This window comes from Aegilops tauschii, chromosome 3 (assembly GCF_002575655.3).
Source record: "Aegilops tauschii subsp. strangulata cultivar AL8/78 chromosome 3, Aet v6.0, whole genome shotgun sequence".
Classification (NCBI taxonomy): Eukaryota; Viridiplantae; Streptophyta; class Magnoliopsida; order Poales; family Poaceae; genus Aegilops; species Aegilops tauschii.
Genome location: NC_053037.3, coordinates 598,090,537 through 598,110,662, shown reverse-complemented (window position 1 = coordinate 598,110,662; position 20,126 = coordinate 598,090,537). Strand labels below are relative to the sequence as shown.

Below are 20,126 nucleotides of genomic sequence, written 5' to 3'. Positions count from 1 at the left end.
CCCCCAGGATTGTTGTTAGTTGGAGGCACCCGTTGTTTCGGACAAGCCATGGACTGATGTTTGTTGGTGGAGGGGGAGTATAAACTTTACCATTCTATTTGGGAACCGTCTATAATGTGTGTAGCATGGAAGATATCGAGATCTCTCGGTTGTTATGTTGACAATGAAAGTATACCACTCAAAATATTATTTATCTCTATTTCAAAAATCGAGCTCTGGCACCTCTACAAATCCCTGCTTCCCTCTGCGAAGGGCCTATCCATTTACTTTTATGTTGAGTCATCACCCTCTTATTAAAAAGCACCAGTTGGAGAGCACTGTTGTCATTTGCATCCATTACTATTAATTTATATTGAGTATGACTATGACTGGATCTTTTTTACCATGAATTACAATATTTAGTCAGTCCTTGATCTTTAAAGGTGCTCTGCATTTATGTTTTGCAGCCTCAGAAAGGACTAGCGAGATACTATCTTGTTATATCATATTATGATTGTTTTGAGAAAGTGTTGTCATTCGAGATTTATTATTATTGCTCGCTAGTTGATTATGCCATTGATATGAGTAAACATGAGACCTAAGTGTTATTGTGAATATGGTTAGTCATAATCTTTGCTGAAAACTTGAATGTTGGCTTTACATATTTACAACAACAAGTTTGTAGAAGTTTTTCTTTATCACTTTCAGTTTATCAACTGAATTGCTTAAGGACAAGCAAAGGTTTAAGCTTGGGGGAGTTGATACGTCTTCGTCGTATCTACTTTTCCAAACACCTTTTCCCTTGTTTTGGACTCTAACTTGCATGATTTGAATGGAACTAACCCGGACTGGCGCTGTTTTCAGCAGAATTGCCATGGTGTTATTTTTGTGCAGACCTGAAACTTCACGGAGATTATTTTTGGAAATAATAAAAAATACTGGCGAAAGAATCAAGGCCAGGGGGGCCACACCCTGTCCATGAGGGTGGGGGCGCGCCTACCCCCTGGGCGCGCGCCCCTGCCTCATGGGCCCCCTGGTGCTCCACCGACCTCAACTCCAACTCTATATATTCGTGTTCGGGGAGAAAAAAATCAGAAAGAGGGATTCATCGGGTTTTACGATACGGAGCCGCCGCCAAGCCCTAATCTCTCTCGGGAGGGCTGATCTGGAGTCCGTTCGGGGCTCCGGAGAGGGGACCCCGTCGCTGTCGTCATCATCAACCATCCTCCATCACCAATTTCATGATGCTCACGGCCGTCCGTGAGTAATTCCATCGTAGGCTTGCTGGACGGTGATGGGTTGGATAAGATTTATCACGTAATCGAGTTAGTTTTGTTAGGGTTTGATCCCTAGTATCCACTATGTTCTGAGATTGATGTTGCTATGACTTTGCTATGCTTAATGCTTGTCACTAGGGCCCGAGTGCCATGATTTCAGATCTGAACCTATTATGTTTTCATGAATATATGTGAGTTCTTGATCCTATCTTGCAAGTCAATAGTCACCTACTATGTGTTATGATCCGGCAACCCCGAAGTGACAATAATCGGGACCACTCCCGGTGATGACCATAATTTGAGGAGTTCATGTATTCACTATGTGTTAATGCTTTGGTCCGGTACTCTATTAAAAGGAGGCCTTAATATCCTTTAGTTTCCAATAGGACCCCGCTGCCACGGGAGGGTAGGACAAAAGATGTCATGCAAGTTCTTTCCCATAAGCATGTATGACTATATCCGGAATACATGCCTACATTACATTGATGAATTGGAGCTAGTTATGTGTCACCCTATGTTATAACTGTTGCATGAATGACCGCATCCAACATAATTATCCATCACCGATCCAATGCCTATGAGCTTTTCACATATTGTTCTTCGCTTATTTACTTTTCCGTTGCTACTGTTACAATCACTACAAAACTATCACTGTTACTTTTGCCACCGTTACCGCTACTATCATACTACTTTGCTACTAAATACTTTGCTGCAGATATTAAGTTATCCAGGTGTGGTTGAATTGACAACTCAACTACTAATACTTGAGAATATTCTTTGGCTCCCCTTGTGTTGAATCAATAAATTTGGGTTGAATACTCTACCCTCGAAAACTGTTGCGATCCCCTATACTTGTGGGTTATCATTAGTGCACGGCTTTTGTCGTTTGAGAGCAACCCACCTCCGAAGCATTTGAGACAGAGAGAGAGAGAGAGAGAAAGAGAGAGATCTTTGCGAGGACAAAGCCCAAAACACCCAGAGCCAAAGAGTGTTAGGCATCACTGAAGTCTTTTTGTCCGCGTGACCTGAAGACTTGTTACACTTGAGGACTGTGAATCCTCTAGCCGGTTAGGCGTCGCGTTCTAAGCATCCAAGAGCCATTGTGGATTGCCGGTGAACGAAGTCTGTGAAGGTTTGGAAGTCTACCTTGAAGACTTACCAGAGTAATTGGGCGAGAACTGGGTGTCCTTGGCTCAAGGGGAATAATGTGAAGACGTGGTCTTCTGAGTTAAATCTTAGCCTCCCAAACCAGACGTACAGTTGTCACAACAACTAGAACTGGTCTACCAAATCCTTGTCTTCACCAAGCAACTAGTTCTATCCTCCACTTCCCTTTTACTTTACAGTTTGCCTTCGTGAAGTCATTGCCTGTCTGTCTGATCTGATTGACTTCACTAAGTGAAGACTATTTACTATTTGGCTTCATACTGTCTTCCATCTTGATCCATATTACCTAGCTGCTGATAGTCTTCGTGCTTTCGCTTCATTGCCTACTTGACTATGGCTTGTCTAGTGTAGTCTACCTTCCGCTGCATATCAATAGGTTCATTTCTACTGTTTGTTTTCAAAGACCTCGTGTTTTGAAGACTTTCATAAAAATCGCCTATTCACCCCCCCCCCCTAGTTGATAACTAGCACTTTCAGACATGAAGAAAGCAGTAGCAATAAAACTGAACGATCAATATGCTAAGCTAACGGATGGGTCTTGTCCATCACATCATTCTTCGAATGATGTGATCCCGTTTATCAAATGACAACACATGCCTATGGTTAGGAAACTTAACCATCTTTGATTAACGAGCTTGTCTAGTAGAGGCTTACTAGGGACATTGTATTTTGTCTATGTATCCACACATGTATCAAGTTTCTGGTTAATACAATTCTAGCATGAATAATAGATATTTATCATGAATAAGGAAATATAAAATAACAACTTTATTATTGCCTCTAGGGCATATTTCCTTCAACTGCGTCCTGTGTCGCTGGCCGCCGTGGCGGTTGGTCCTCCTCGTCGCGAGAGGAGAAGACGATCTCCTCCTTCGCCGAGGAGCCTTGAACTTGTTACTTGCAAGGATTAAATCTGGTAAAATAAAAAATTTGGTTTTTGGTTTTAACCAGTCGATGGGGCGGACGGTTGGTAAAATGATAAATTGCAAAGTGAAATAAAAGTACGTAAATTGCAGCAACATATTTTTGGTTTTTGTCAATGTTTAAGAAATTGTTAACTGGTAGCTGCTCGGTCGGTTTAGGAGTAGCGATTAATCGGTGAATCTGCCTATTAACTGGATTAATCGTTCGACCATAATCGGTACATTGAATAGGAACTTGCCAACATATATCTATATCTTTTTATGTATTGTACCATACTCTCATGCTCCCAGCTATGTAGCATAGCAAAATATGTTGCCATACAGATATGAAAAGCATAGAGAGGAGGTAAAATTATTAAAACCTAGCTATTAAGGAACAGGAAAGGGGCTGGAAGAGGTTACGGGCCAAAAATTTGGGCTTTGTTTGCAAACTTGATAATAGGCCAGCATGGATTAATTGGCGTGACAACTGATTAATATAGGTTTAACCGGCCAATTAATCGGCCTGACAAGTTAACACGACGAATAGGTGTTATTCGATTCGGCCACGCTATGAGTAGCGATTAACTGGCCCTTTAATTGATCCGGCCGGATCCCTCCTCCTTCTCCTCCTCCCTCCCTCGCCGCCGCCGGAGGGGGCGGCCAGGCGAAGCTTAATGGACGCCGGTGGCTGCGGGGAGTCCTTGTCCCCTCACGCGTCGATCTCGGGGCGGGCCGGGGCTGACGGGTCTGGGCGTCGTGCTTGATAACGGGCGCGGTAGCGCGGCGACCCGCTGAACCAGTGCTTTCGGCGGCATGGCGGCGACGTGACGGGCATCATGCCGGGGGGCGTGCCTGGGGTGGGATGTGGTGGCCGGATCTGGGCGCCGCGCTTGACGACGGGCACGGCAACGTGCGGGAGCAGTGTAGCGGCATGATGGCGGCGTGACGGGCGTCGTGCCTAGAGGGGCGGGGGGCATGCCTGGGGGCGGGATGTGGTGGCGGCTCAGCCGGATCTGGCCCTCCAGGCGACGAGGGCCGTGGGTGGCGCAGCCGTGGCCATCCTGGCCGGCGGAGGTGGCGGTGCAGGTGTGGTGGTGCATGCGGCGACGCTGGTAGGGCGTGTTGGTCTGGTTCTGCTCCGGACCCTCTGGTTGCGGCTTCCGGATGATGGCAGGCGGCGCGGGAAGACCCTCAGGTGAGCGTTCCTGGCTGGTGGTTTTCGGTCGGTTTGGTGTCCCCCGTCGATGAGCGTGTGGTTCTTGGTGGCTTCGCGCCGCTCTGCTCGAGCTGTCGTGATGAGGCGAGACAAGGTGTGTGTCGGGTAAGAAGGTTGGCAGAGGGATGGGAGGTGCCGATGTGGTCGGGCCACCCGTTGCCGGCACGGGGTTGTGCCTGTCGTGGATGCGTCCGCTCTCCCTACTTCCTCGCCGAAGTGCGGCTAGGTCGATTTGGCGTTGTGCGGGGCAGAGTGACTACTGGCGGCTCCGTCGCTCACGGGCTGCTGGGCAGGCCAAAGCCGCAGCCTTTGGCGGGTCCGGGGGTGTCTGGTTGTAGGGTGGCGGCCTTGGCGGCGGGAGACACGTTGCTTGTGGGCGGAGAGAGTGTCTTGGGTGCGGGCGGGCAATCATGGTCACGCGGGTGGCATGGTTGTTGGTGTTCGGTGGAGCATGGAGGACGGATGTGAGTGCCGGAGTTCATTACTTGCCTGGCCGATGGTGGCAGTGTCGGCGAGTGTGGTTTCCTTCGTGAAGGCTCCGTTGCGGCTTCTCGTCCTTTTCATGTTGCTCTGGGTGAAAACTTGATCTTGGTGCCGTGCTCTTCTTGGAGGCACGGTCGAGGACCCCATGCTTTGTCCGTGTCCGGTTTGACTTCTTCACGGTGACTTGCGCTCCGTGGATGCCTCCATCCACGTCAAGTAGTTTTAGTTAGCTTGGTTGTTGTTGAGGTGGTGTGTCGGTGTCCGACACCTTTGTATCTTATTTTAGATGTGTGGTGGTATGTGTTTGTATCAGCTTGCTCAGATGTTTGTGGTGTTGATTGCTTTATAAGGGGGAAGCCCTTTTTTTCGTCTAAAAGGATTTACGGGAGCAGTCAGTCACCCCTCACCCGAACGGCGGCCTGGGGTGTCTCTCCGGAGCAGAGGAGGCGTGCGAGAAAAATGGCGGAGAGGCGGCGAGCCAGTGTTTCTGCTGGCGGCCGGTGACGCGGAGGTCATCCTCAGCCGTAGCCGGCGCCAGCGGCATCCTGTCCCTTAGCTCGGGTGGAGGCACTCACCGCGGCTTGATCTGTAAGTGTTCGATTTGGATCTGTAGCTAGCTAGCTAGGGTTCCTGATGCTTGTTCCTTATTAGGGGTAGTCTGATGCCGCGCAGTCCATGCTCCCACAAGAGGATAGCAGCGCACAGCGGCATAGTTCAGGCATTTAATTTTTAGCGTGATGTACTCATAGGCCATAGCACTCCCTGCTCAGGAGGAAGATTGGGTTGCTGGAGCAGAGGAGTCTGCATTATAATTTTTCTTACAGACATCCACTTGCTCTGCAAATTCTGAGTTCATTCTTCAGACCACGGGCATAGTAGGAGTAAAAGAAAAATAAAAACTCTGCAAAATCTAGGGCCATATAGGATTGTCAGGAGCATACGAATAGACCATCCTCTTAACTGAATGAAGGGCCATGGTAAAAGTTCTGTGAAATTCAGACACACCAAAATCTAGGACCATATAGCAGTCGGTTTTGTATTCCCAGCACCAGCAGAGGATCCAATTCATCATTGGAAACTGATGAAACCAGGTTACTGATGGTCCAAACTAAAGCAAGTACAACGAACATCAAATTTCCAACATCTCCAGTAACCTTCAGAAACTGAACCACACAAACGGTTGAAAGAAACAGGAACCAACCTGAATGTTCGGTGTGTACTACTTAGTTACACTCGACAAATATTCAGAAACAGGGTGCAAAAGGAATAAGTGCTCTACTTCTAACAGGGGAAACATAACTAAGTAGGACTACTTACAGAAGCTGAACACTTAACACAACTATCTAGATCCCCATTATCATCTCAGAGCAGCTCCTGATTAGCCTTATAAAAAAATCAGTATCACATTGTCAGACTTCTCCGTGCTAGACCCAAAAAATGACTCATCTACCAACTACCATATCACTTATCACTTGAATAGATTTATTCACCTCAAGAATATTACCTCCTAACTTCACCTCGGTTCTACTAATTATGCTAATAAGAGAGCACTGGAAGAATGTAAGACAATTTTTTTTGCGGGAATATAAGACAGTTATTAGCTTGTGTAAATTACCTCTATCCATCTGCTGATCCTCTCAAACTGCCACCCCTTCCACCTTGTTTTTAAAGAATTTGAATGTTGGTGATCAGACCATATTCTTGTTGTGCACTAGCAAAGCCGTCGTGGTTCGCCGACAACGTTGTATTATATCAGTAGTAGCCAGCGCCACATTGATTTTTGCAACCACTGCCCTTGCCATCTCTAAAGAGAGTATATATACTAGCTGGTGCCATAGGGATTTCCGCAGCAAGCTCACTTCCCATTTCAGAAATATCAACCGGTACTGCACAGTAAAGAATAAAAAATGCCATATGCCTATGTGAAGAGAGAGCTTATATATATGTAGCTCAACTCAGGGTGGACACGGTCCGGTCCCTGACCGAGCCGTGCTTTGGACCGGACCGAAGTGCCCAGCGGGCCTGTTTCCCTGGACCGGACCGGCGAGGAGAAAGCTTGGTCAGGACCGAGGGACCGAGCGATGGAGGGGGAACGTGAGCTGCGTGTGTGCCTTGCGCAGGCCTGCGTTGGTCTGTGTCGTGCCCTGTCCTAAAGATCAACTACTCCGGTTGCTTGCTGCAGACGAAGAGGCAGTTCATCTATGGTAGCATCTCTGCCAACATCAAGTTCGTCCTGGAGAAGTCCGCCGCCCGTCGGCACCGTTACCGTCAGCACATCGGCGCTTCCAGTTTCAGATTGCTAATCAGCTTGTACTGCAGGACGGCGTCAAGTAAGTGCTTTCAAGAGGTATGTACATTGGCGCTTCCAGTTTCAGATTGCTAATCAGCTTGTACTGCATGCAATTCTAACTGTATGTGCATCAATTAATTGCCAAATTCAGACATTGGGACAATCATGACGAGATCAACTTCCAGTTCATGGGGAACAAGACGGGGCACACCAACGTGTGTGTGTTCTCCGACGTGTTTGTCTGCACCAGAGGTGCCCTTGGAATGAACCCACGCGAACGAGAGATTGCTGAAGAAAAAAAGGAAGATACAGGTGTTTTGCGCTGCACAAACTTCAGACCTTTTCTGTTCTATTAGTCAGACTTACAGAACGGGAAACAAGGCTTCGTGGCCCCTGACTTTGCGTCGTCGCGTCGTGATCCACAACACTGGTGCCGTTCCACGAGCAGACCGACGAGGCGCGAGTCTGGCTCCAGGCAGTTAGACCCGCGAGCTAAACTAGCTAACAGAAGGAAAGTGTTCGAGCCTAACCTGACGAAAAACCAAAGTGCTAACTGAACTAACTGAAAACGTGAAGCCTGCTCGTCACGTCCAGGCTGAAGCTCAACACACCCCAAGAAATTACCAAAGTAGGATAAGATGCACATACAAGCTTGCTTACATGACTCTTGGGCCTTCAGAATAACGTCCTATCGGTCTTTTGGGGCTCTCAAAGTTCTATGCATTTTCTTCTTAATACAATAAAATTCTCCGCAAGTTCACTTTTCCGCATTCCACACATATCTTCGCGGGCTCACTTCCTAGTAGTACAAATGGTTATCATTTCTTTGGTGACAAACAAGAGCTTGAACACCTTGGCCTCTTGGGTGCTTCTTTACTGCTTCTTTCCAGTCCTATTTTTTGGTCGCCTAATCCATAATGGAGAGCGATCTCCTTAAGAAATGGCAAGGACTGGATCGTCATGCCGCTGAGATCCTTACATAGCAGCTGCAGTGACTAAATGTGTGACAGAGGCCCCCTTCTATTTCCAGCTTCTGCCCATGATGAATAGGCGTTGCATGCTTCTGAGCACGCATATGGGTTGGCCCATGTACCTTTTTCCCCATTTAATTTTTCTTCCGGGTTTCTTTTTCTTTGTGTTTTTTTGTTTTCCCCTTTCTCCTTTTCCATTTCCTGGTTTTGTTCTTTCATTTTCTTTGGGAAATATGTGAATTTTCTTACAAAGTGCATGAACATAAATCAGTCGCACATGAACCCTTTTTGGAAACCACTAAACTTTTCTGTAAATTTGAATTATTTTTATTGTAAATATGATTTTATTTAAATGTGAACATTTTTTCAAAGTACATCGGAGTATAGGACAACATTTTTATCTCAACACATGAACACCTATCTTAACATAGGACAACATTTTTTCAGGCGTATCACCATATTGTCGCAATATATACATGATTGTAGCCAAGCATGTTCATTTTATTCTATTTTTTTTGTAAACATGAACGTTTAGAAATATGAGACTAGTATTTTTTTAATATGAACCTGTTCATTGACGAATAGGACAAGTTTATTTTTTATTTCTCCCTATTTTTTCACTTTAAATGGGTTTTATATATGTTTTCTTTAAAATATTAAGTAAAAATAAACTTCAGAATACAAGCCTTTCAAATCTTCTTGGGCCGGCCTACATAAGAGCACTCACAGACAGAGCTAAATTCATGTGCTCCTTCAAAAAAAAAAATCATTTACATGTTGTTTTGGTAGGTGTGGTGTGAAAATATAACTGAGTACCAGTACATCCAAACGGTAACACTACCCTTTTCGAGTCAATGCAAAGTCGACCCACACCCCGCACGATACTGTCAATCACCGTCCTCTGCTTTGTAGACGAGGAGATATAAGCTTAACAATGCGCAGAGCAGGCACTAGGTTACGATGGAGTGTACTTCCCGATGCTTGCTTAAAATTTAAAATACTTGAACACCTACGGAACCATGCCAGTGGAGCCATCTTTGTCTTGTTAATGTATGGAGATTGAGGACTGTTGTAGTGCTTTAGTTAGTATATAGAGGTTAATTAACCACGACACAGTACTCTAAGCCGCATCTGAATCTATTCCCAAGGTCCCATCTCAGTCTTTGCCTGCTTAAAATATGTTGTTCAAATTTTGTCGTACTTGTTGTATTTTGGAGTCCATTCTGTTTTTAGTTTTTTGTCCGTATACACGTACTGTGTTACAGTTAGTTACTTTCGAGCATCCATTTCATCAATACTAAAAATGTTGCAAGATTGATCAAATTCTACACTTTTTAGAAACACTGAGAGCGACATAATTGCTCACGTTACATTTCTTAATTTTTGTTCCACCAACTCCTCAAGATATCCTCCGCTGTCACTATATATTGTCTGCTGACACGAGGAGTGGTGCTTGCATCCGACGATCATGCATCACTCTAAGTTTGCATGCCGTCCGTAAGCCCTCGGGGGTCGCCTGTTGTTCAGTTTTCTGCGCTGTTATTTCTCCTTCAAGCTCCCTTGTTTATGATCCTCCTCCACTCCTGATCTGTGGGCGCATGATTTTTTTTCTTCTTCTTGAAGATTGCGGTAAAAATGTTGTTTTGGTAAGTGTAGCATGTAAGACTTATGTGAGTCCATTAGTCCATCCAGTGTCTGCTTTGAGTGAATGCAAAGTTGAAGTAAACTAATGCACCGCCAGCTGCTTGGATCGATGGGAGATAAGCTTAACAATTCAAGCACCAGGTGGCTGGGCACCACATTGTGTTTCGTGATGCTTAAAAACCTATGGACACGCGCGGTAGCAGTGGAGAAGAAATACAGAGGCATCTTATGAAGGTACGTGAAGATTGACGATGCCGGCCGCATCCGATGCTATTTTTCTGCACTCCCAATGTGGCATCTCAGCCTTGTTTATTTAAGCTGATCCAGCTTGAACATTTCATTTCTAGAGTGACAGGATTGGAAAAAGCATTACGTAGCAAAGAGTGCAACAGATTTAACTGCCATGACTCATCATAGGGTAATTATGGTTGCACCTAATTTCAAAACATTCAAAAGTATAACCATGGATGGGAAACGGAGCGTTGATCCTATGGGCTTGCTATCAAGGATCCACAATCAATACTGGAAGCAGATTCTGTGTCGACACTTACTTGAGCCACGCAATGGAGGAAGACAGAAAAAAAAATGGAGATCGAGACGAGGGGACCGGAAAGGCTAGGATAAGATAAATCATAGAGATGTTGGCCTTATTGGACTCCTCCCCTCTCCCCTCCTGCATCGGACCCGCAAGGCGATGGTACTCCAACAACCATCAAATTTCAAACATTTGTTGCAAACTTCAGAAATTGAACCACACAAACATTTAGAAACAGGGCACAAAAAGAATAAGTGGCCCACTGTTTCGAAAGCAATACAAAACATAGATTTGAGTCTATTTCTACCAGGGGAAACAACTAATTAGGTCTACTTACAGAAGCTAAGCACTTAACACAACTATATCTACATCCCCATTATCATCTCAGAGCAGCTCCTGAATAGCCCTATAACCAAAACTTTCTTAGCACACTGTCAGACTTCTCCGCGCTAACAAAAAAAAACACCGATCTACCAGCTTTGGTATCACTTGTCACTTGAATAGTTTATTCAGCTCAAGAATATTACCTCCTAACTACAACTCAGTTCCCCAGGACTCTGTCCCTCTGCCTCTCACATGCGCTAATCTGATGCAGGGTGGAAGAGGGATCACGAGCTAGCGGTGAGAAGAGGGGGCTGCAGGTTCCTGATTGATTGATGCTGCGAGAGTTCAAGGAGGAGGGGCAGATCGTACCTCTCCTCGAGCAGCAGGTACGATCTCCACCTATTGATGATGCGGAGGAGGCCAAGGAATCTCCTCAAGTGCCCAACAATGTCTTCTCCGATCCAGGTCCTTCTACCAGAAGAGGTGAGCCCGAGATCCTGCAAACTATGTTTTCCTTTCTAATCTGTAACGCGATTTGGGCAACCATTTCCATGAAAACGAGGACACATCTTCTAACCTCTCCCCTTCTTGTATGGAGTCTTTACTTGATCTAAGGATGGTCAATGCTGTCTCTCGACCACAGCTGATGTCGCTCATTATTTTTTTTGCTGTAACATGCATTGTTTGTTAATCAATTCTACCTTTGTTTGTGTGTGTTTAGATGTTTCGATCCGAGGCACAGAGATTGGGTCCCCAATCAGTGCTTCACTGGGCGCCATGAGACCCCTTGTTGGGAAGCTGGATATGCTGCTGCAAGCTCCTCTTTTACAAGGATGCTCCAACTCCAAGAGGGTCAAGAAGCTCATGGAGGTGATGCGCCTCCTCAAAGATGACGTTGAAAAGATGGACTCCTACCTTGATCAACTGTCAGAGGTGGACGACCCTCCCATGGCGGCCAATTGCTGGATGAATGAGGCGCGCAACCTGTCTTACGACATGGAGGATTATATTGACAGCTTAATATTTGCGCAGCCTGAGCATCCCTCCCTTGTTCCCAACAACATCAAGACAACCAGATCCGGCCTCAAATTCAGATTCTTCCTCAAATTCTTCAGTCATGCCAAGACTACCAAGACTCAGGTTGTTAGTATTGCGGAAACGCTATCAGAATTCAGGATGTATGTTCAGGAGGCGATTGAACGGCACCAGAGATACAGTCTCCATTCTTGCAGCACACTGAAGCGGTGGTTTGTGCCCGTTGGCCCTACGGTTCCAGTTTCAGTGCGGTATGATGAAGAAGCGGCACACATTGTAGTCGATGGTTGGATGAGTGAGTTTATCAACTCACTGGGGGAGGATCAAGAGCAGCAGCGGCAGCAGCAGCTCAAGGTGATAGCTATTCTTGGACCTTCAAGTCTCGGTAAAACTACACTTGCCAAACTGTTGTACAGTAGAATTGGGAAGCAATACCATTGTCGAGCTTTCATTCGGGTGTCCAAGAAACCCGATATGAAGAGGATTTTCCGTGACATTCTCTCGCAACTCCAGCATCCGGACCCCCCACAGGATTTTAAGGAGACTGACCTCATTGATAATATCAAGATATATCTACGAAACAAAAGGTACAACTGTTTTTCTTCATACAAAATGTCGCCATAAAACCCTAATTAATATGCAACCTTAATTTTGGCATGCTGCAGGTATCTGATTATTATTGACGATCTATGGGAAACATCAGTATGGGATATTATTAGTCATGCTTTTCCTGAGGGTAGTCGAGGCAGCACAATAGTAACAACTACACAGATCGAAGACGTTGCAGTAGCATGTAGCTGTTATCAGTCAGGGCATGTCTTTGAAATGAAACCTCTGGATGATGAACACTCAAGAAAGCTATTTTTTAACAGACTCTTTGGCTCTGAAAGTGAGTGTCCTGATGAATTGAAACAAGTTTGTGATGAAATTGCTGAAATATGTGATGGTTTGCCGCTTGCCACAATCAGCATAGCTAGTCTTCTACTATGCCAGCCTGCCATGTCAAATGACTTCTTCACATACATCCATCAGTCGTTAATCTCTTGTTTCTCTGCAGTGCCTACTTCTGAAAGAACTAGACAAGCACTGAATCTGAGCTACAATAATCTTCCTCGTTATTTGAAGACATGCCTGCTCTACCTTAATATGTATCCAGAGGGCTACACATTCTTAAAGGGTGATTTGGTTAAGCAATGGGTGGCTGAAGGTCTGATTTATACAACAGAAGGGCAAGACATTGAGAAAGTTGCAGAAAGCTATTTATATCAGCTTATTGGTAGAAGCTTCATCCAGCCGATGTGTGTCAACTACTACAATGAGGTGTTGTCCTGTCAAGTGCATGACATGGTACATGATCTTATTGCACACAAATCTGCAGAAGAGAATTTCATGGTGGCAATAGACTACAGATGTCAAAAGAATGTGTCACTTTCTCATAAGGCCCGTCGACTCTCGCTCATATTTGGTGATGCGAGATATGCCAAGACACCAGCAAACATCCGAAAATCGCTAGTTCGGTCAGTTAGATTCTCTGGATTGCTTGAGTCTATGCCTTGTCTTACAGAGTTCAAGCTTGTTCGTGTCCTAAACCTTCAACTAAGTGGTCAAGGCCGCCGTGATAATGATATGGCAGACCTCACTGGGATTTCAGAAATGTTTCAGCTGAGATATTTGAAGATTGCAAGCGATGTCTGCATCAAACTGCCGGACCATGTACTACAGTGCCTGGGTACATTGGATATTACCGATGCAAGATTTGCTCCTGTTCCATGGGATGTGAATTTCCCACGCTTGCTGCACTTGCACCTTAGTCTTCCTGTCGAGAGAGATCTGCTGGATTGGATAGACAGAACAAGGCCCCCCAGTTTAATGAGCCTTGGCAAGCTAAACCACTTGCAGGAGCTTCATCTTACCTTTTCTTCACTGTCTACTTTCCAGCATGTGGCGAAAAACATGGAAGCTCTGGGTTCTTTAATCGGAGGTCATGGCAACCTGAAAACTATAGCAGTGGCTCAGGCCTCATCAGTTAAAAATACCGCGGCTTCGAAAACATACATTTCATGGGATTGCATGGAACCTCCCCCCCTTCTCCAGAGATTTGAATTCTCGCCCCACAGCAGCTGCATATTCTCACAGGTACCTTCGTGGGTTGGAAAAGTTGGCTACCTATGCATTTTGAAGATTGCTGTGAAGGGACTGCCAGCACATTGTGCTGATATTCTCAGAGGATTGCCGGCACTCGCTGCCCTGTCGCTGTACGTGGAGACGCCGCCTGATGACAAGATCATCTTTGACAAGGCCGGTTTCTCAGTTCTCAAGTACTTCAAGCTTACGTTCATGCGGGGTATAGCTTGGGTAAAATTTGAGGCGGATGCAATGCCTAGTCTCTGGAAGCTCAAGCTGGTTTTCGACGCCATCCCCCCACTGGACCAACAGTGGAAAACATATGCACATAGTACGGCATTAATCAACATCGATTATATGCCAGGCCTTAGAGAGATATTCACAAAATTTAGGGGTGCAGCTGCTGATCTGGAGTATGTCTCGATGATTGGCGTAGTTAGCAATCATCCGAGCAACCCTATAATTGACATGCAATTAGCAGATTCTGGTTCCTATAGCAACAAAAGCACAGAGACAGAAATAACAACCAAATGAGGTGATTCAATCTGCTTGTAGCTACGAGTACCAGCACAGGTCGGTTTCAGGTGCTATAAGTAAAGAGCAGATAATCTGGTGGCGCAGAAATTGCTGTCCTGGCTTTCGCTTGCATTGAGTTTGTGAAGCATGTTGGGGAAATGTCTTGAATCCTCCTAGGCATATTGCCTGTTGTAACTTGATACACATCATCATCTGCATGTTGTTGTTCGTGTGAGTTGTTATGTTCTTGACAAACAGTCAGCTGATATTTATGCTTCTTATCTGTTTTTTCCAAAGAAAATTGGATCTTACGAACATCTTTATACAAGTCTAGTTAGTAGCAGACATGGTTCGCCAGAAGATAATGCAGGGGTACTAGCCAATTGAAAAAAAATTAGATAATGCAGGGGTACTAGCCAATTGAAAAAAAAATAGCATGCTATGATAAAATAGCATGGCCCTTAAAATATGCGATTAACATCGAAAAGTCCATTCTGCACCCGAGCTCATATGCTCCCGCATGAACAGTAAAATCGAAAAAAAATCAAAAAAAAATTCATTTTTTTTAGAGAAACATTGACAAAAGTTCTAAGTGCCTGCAAAAATTCATCATGAAATCACATTCCTGTAAGGCGTGACAAAAAAAACAAATTCAGTGCTTCAAAATGCGTTTGAAAGTAGCTTTTTTCAAAGTACTGTTTTTTTTTTTGCCACGCCTTCTAGGAATGTGATTTCATGACGAATTTTTGCAGGCACTTCGAACTTTTGTCAATGTTTCTCTCAAAAAAATTTGAATTTTTTGAATTTTTTTCGATTTTATTGTTCACCCGAGCTCATTTGAGCTCGGGTGCAGATTAGCCGCGTCCGATTAACATGCTATATCGAGCTATAGTGTGCTATTAACGAGACATTTTACACTAATTAATTTAGCAAGAATAGTTTAGAACGTTATAGTGTGCTATTAGCGGCACTGCACGGTTTAAGATTGTGGAAACGAAACCACACTTAGAAGTTGGCCTGGCAATGATAGATTGGTGAATGGGGAAGGAAACCCTGAACTATCCAAGAAAGGAGTAAATTGCACAAAACCACCACTTTGAAGGCTAGGTTTGCGAAAAACACTATAATATATATATTTTTCTAGAAAACACAACGTCTACGGTAATCTTTTTGCAAAAAACACTGATCGCAGCTTTGCCTCGGTTAAGTGCGTTTATGACAGACGGGGCCCGCCAGTCAGGCTTACGTGGCACCACTTAACCTCTCAGATATAACGGCGATGTTTGATAACGTTATTCTCATGTGGGGGCCTATGGGGATCCACCTGTCATCCAAAGAAAAAAAGAAAAAAAATCTGCCTCCTACTCTTGTTATCCTCACGACCCCGCACGAGGGCCTGGTGCAAGAGACGCATCGCGGCGCCGCCGCCCAACCTGCGAATGCCACCGGCCGGCGACCGCAGCAGCAGCTCCAACTCGGGCAGGAATCCCGCACCAGGACAGCGGCCGCGCTGCTCGGCTTCGCCTGCGCGTTCCTCGTCACCGGTCGCGCCTCGCCCCCGCTGCAACTCACAGAAGCTGCTCGACCCCAATGTTGAAGAGAGGAGTGTGACGCTGACAAGCGGGTCCCATGTCTAGCTGTGAGAAATTTGTGCCACGTCAGCCTGACTGGCGGGCCCCGTCTGTCATAAACGCACTTAACTGAGCCCGATCCACCGATCAGTGTTTTTTGCAAAAAGATTACCGTAGACGTGATGTTTTTTGCAAAAAAAAAATGTATTGTAGTGTTTTTCACAAACCTAGCCTTCAAAATGGTGGTTTTATGCAATTTACTCCCAAGAAAGATAGCGAGAGAGAAAGTCGTCAAGCAAGCCTGTCTGACCAGGCTAATTTGTCATTCTGACCGCTACTCCGTGAGAGAAGGTGGGTGCAAACTCACCCCCTTTCTTTGATCCAGTGTTCCATTCTATTCCCTTCCAGAAGTAAGGTGTGGGTCCGCTTACTAATACAGAGAGGGTACTGAATGATCGCTGGAACGGGGATATGGGAGAGACCAACTACTAGAACGAGGCGGCCGGCACATGTGCTGAAGCCACCGACGGTAAGGAAAAGTAGACCATGGGAGGCCATCGCCACTTGGGTCCCATGAAGGCCACCACCACCGCGTCGCCGTGTCACGCAGCCGGTGACTTGCCCAGTTCGCGTGGGCGGAAACCAGCCTCACCGTCTTCCCTCGTTCGAAAACCAATCCTGATTCGTGCTTCGCGAGGCCGGAGCCACTCTTCCCCTCACCTCCGGGGCTCACGGCTGTCGGATGAGTTGGCCTGCCAGACATAGCGAAGACATGGCTGGGAAATGGGGCTCAGCCGCGGTAAAATTAACAACTTGAGGAAAATACGGAAGACTTGGCTTGCTAATTTAGTTGAAGACTTGAAGTGATGAAGTCACATACGAAACATCCATGCAGAAATTGCGTCGGCGTGCAATGATGTCACTGAAGCCTGAACACGCACAATAATCCTGCGTGTATCCTCCTATAAGTAAACGTATATATATCCATTATTCACTTGCACTGCATTTCCAACTAACAATGTGTATGCGTAGTGAGCTAATATCAAAGTATTATGTTTGAGATGCTTTGGACTTCATATGAACTTTAATAATAGATTTGGATCATTTTCGCACAAGAAATATTTTGTCTGTATGTATCGTGACGCTAGCGACGTGTCAAGAAAATTTGGAAGAAGCTACAGATGTAGATCATCTGATCATTTTCGTAAAACAAATCAGGAAGAAGCTAGAGATGCAGTAGATCGATGTTGACATGGCCCGAACCCTAAGAAATCTGCTAAGTTGACGTTCCCGTCTTTCGGTGCGATGACCTGACTGAGATCTGAGGACACAAAATAATGTACCCCATAAGCCTGCAGGAGAGAGAGAAATACATAGGGAGTTGTCAAGACAGATTTGACTTGATACTTGTTAAAGAGACCCCGGTAATTAATTAAGTTACATACAGCAATCATGCAGCAATACAATCCAGCCCAATGCCTCGAGTCATACTTGACTTGATACAGTCATTATCTCCTTCTCCTCGTATAAGTATACACATTCAGTTGCATAACATTGCATCCATCTCCAAATGCCCAGTCACTGAAACTAGCCCTTCCTCCATCACTAGCTACCCTTCCTTAGCCATTCAAAATGGAGGCCGCCATCGTCCCTACAATGGTGATCGCCGCCCTCTTCCTTTTCCTCGGAGCCACCTCCTGGTGTGGCCACAAACACTACAACCTCCCGCCAGGTCCGAAACCTTGGCCCATCATCGGCAACTTCGACCTCATCGGCGCGCGGCCCGCTCATGCACTTCCGCTTTGGCTCCTTCCCCGTCATCGTCGGCTCCTCGGTCGACATGGCCAGGTTCTTCCTCAAGACCCAGGCCATCCTCTACGTCGACCGCCCCAAGACAGCCTCCGGCAAGCACACAACCTACAACTACCGTGACATGACGTGGTCCCCTTATGGAGCCTACTGGCGCCAGGCGCGCCGCATCTGCCTCGCCCAACTCTTCAGCACACGCCGCCTCGCATCGATGGAGCACATCCGTGCTGACGAGGTGGGCGCGCTGGTGCGGGGCATATATGCGGCCTCTGGGCCCATGCGTGTTGTGCATCTCGGTAGGGACCACATGTGGACGCTGAGCTTGAACGTGATCACGCGGATGGTGATGGGGAAGCGGTTGTTCGCCGACGGCGCGTCCGAGGGGCCGATGCCGTCGATGGAGGTGTTCCGGCGGATGTTGGATGAGCTCTTCCTGCTCAATGGCGTCCTCAACATCGGCGACTGGATACCGTGGCTGGACTGGATGGACCTCCAGGGTTACGTGCGGCGGATGAAAAAGGTGGGGAAGGTGTTCGACACATTCATGGAACACATACTCGATGAGCACATCCTAGGCAAGCAGCGCCGCCATGAAGGCGAGGCGGCGAGGGACATGGTGGACGTGCTCATGGACATCGCCGATGACCCCACCCTCGAGGTCAAGTACGGCCGTATCGGTGTGAAGGCCTTCACGCAGGACCTCATCGCAGGGGGCACCGAGAGCTCCGCCGTCACCGTGGAATGGGCCATGTCAGAGCTCATGAGGAGGCCCGCCGCCTTCGATGCAGCCACCGAGGAGCTCGACCGCGTTGTTGGTCGTGCCCGTTGGGTGACTGAGAAGGACATGCCGAACCTGCCCTACATTGAGGCAATCGTGAAAGAATCCATGCGCATGCACCCCATCGTGCCGCTCCTCATCCCGCGCATGGCCCGAGAGGACGCCACCATTGATGGCTACGACGTCCCCAAGGGTGCGCGTGTGCTCATCAACGTGTGGGCCATGGGCCGGGACCCGGAGCTGTGGGACGCACCGGAGGACTTCATGCCGGAGAGGTTCCTGGGGAGCAAGATGGGTGTGATAGGGCAGGATCTTGAGCTGCTGCCGTTTGGGACCGGTAGACGGATGTGCCCCGGCTACAACCTCGGGCTGAAGGTGGTGCACCTGAGCTTGGCGAACCTGCTGCACGGGTTCACCTGGAGACTGCCGGAGGGGGTGAGGAAAGATGATCTGAGCACTTCTGCCCCGGCTCACTCCTCTTTCCAGCAATCTATGTGGGAAGCACTCGTTCAAAGTAAGTTGAGATTCAAAGCGTTCCCGTAAGCTAGTAAGTCAATCAAAGCTATAACTCTATTTGTTAGTTTCAGGAAACTGGTACATATTTCAAATAATAATAATAATAATAATAATAATAATAATAATAATATATATATATATATATTATTTGGTATTTATCAATTTTAGACTAAGCATAAATTCATTTGGAAAGAAAAGGGAAATCCCCTGAAATAAAGGATTTTTACTACGTTACCGTCAAAAAGAAGAGGAAGACAAACTAGCCAAGAGACAGAAAAAGGTAGAGACCAACCACCGAAACAAGGGAGTAAGGGCTAGGGGGATATGGGCCAAGAAAGGTCCGATGTATCGGTCACCCGCTGCAGCTTGTCGCCGAGCCCAAGCTCCCTGATCATCTCTATGTTTGAGTTCTAACACACCATGCACGTGCTATGCTTTAGACTAGTCACAATGGGTAGTAACTTAGACTAGTAACATGCATATGTTACTAGTCAATGTTACTACCTCCACAATGGGTAGTAACATATGTGTTGTGTCATGCATCACTTCATTTATTACATTGTAGACTCATCTTTTCTTGATATGTGTGATGTTACAGTAACTAGCTATGTTACCACATGCCTCTCTTTCTTCATTAATTACATGCCACATCATCTATTTTGCCTAGATAAGTGTGATGTTACCACCTATGTTACTCAGTGTGGGTAGTCTTATGATAATAGTAGTATGTACTCTGTCCATTTGTCACGAAATATGAGGCCACTTGCGCTTGGAAAAATTATCAGTTGTTGTGTGAGGCGCTTCCCTTGCATGGCTAGACAGGAAAAGAAGTAACTAGCAAGGAGTAACAAGAGTCCATCGTCCGAATGAAACCAACAGCAAGTAGCAACAAGTTGCCAACCCATTAGTTTTGACTGTTGACGGAAAACTCATCAAAATGTAGCTGAAATCCTAGTTCAGTGACCACCGTGCAAGTTCATGCACCA

General features: G+C 46.3%; 1 pseudogene; it reads left to right on the top strand.

The window, feature by feature from the left end:
* The first annotated feature begins 5,403 nt into the window (after window positions 1-5,403).
* On the top strand, window positions 5,404-19,203 carry LOC109785454 (disease resistance protein RGA5-like; annotated as a pseudogene).
* The last annotated feature ends 923 nt before the right edge of the window (window positions 19,204-20,126 follow it).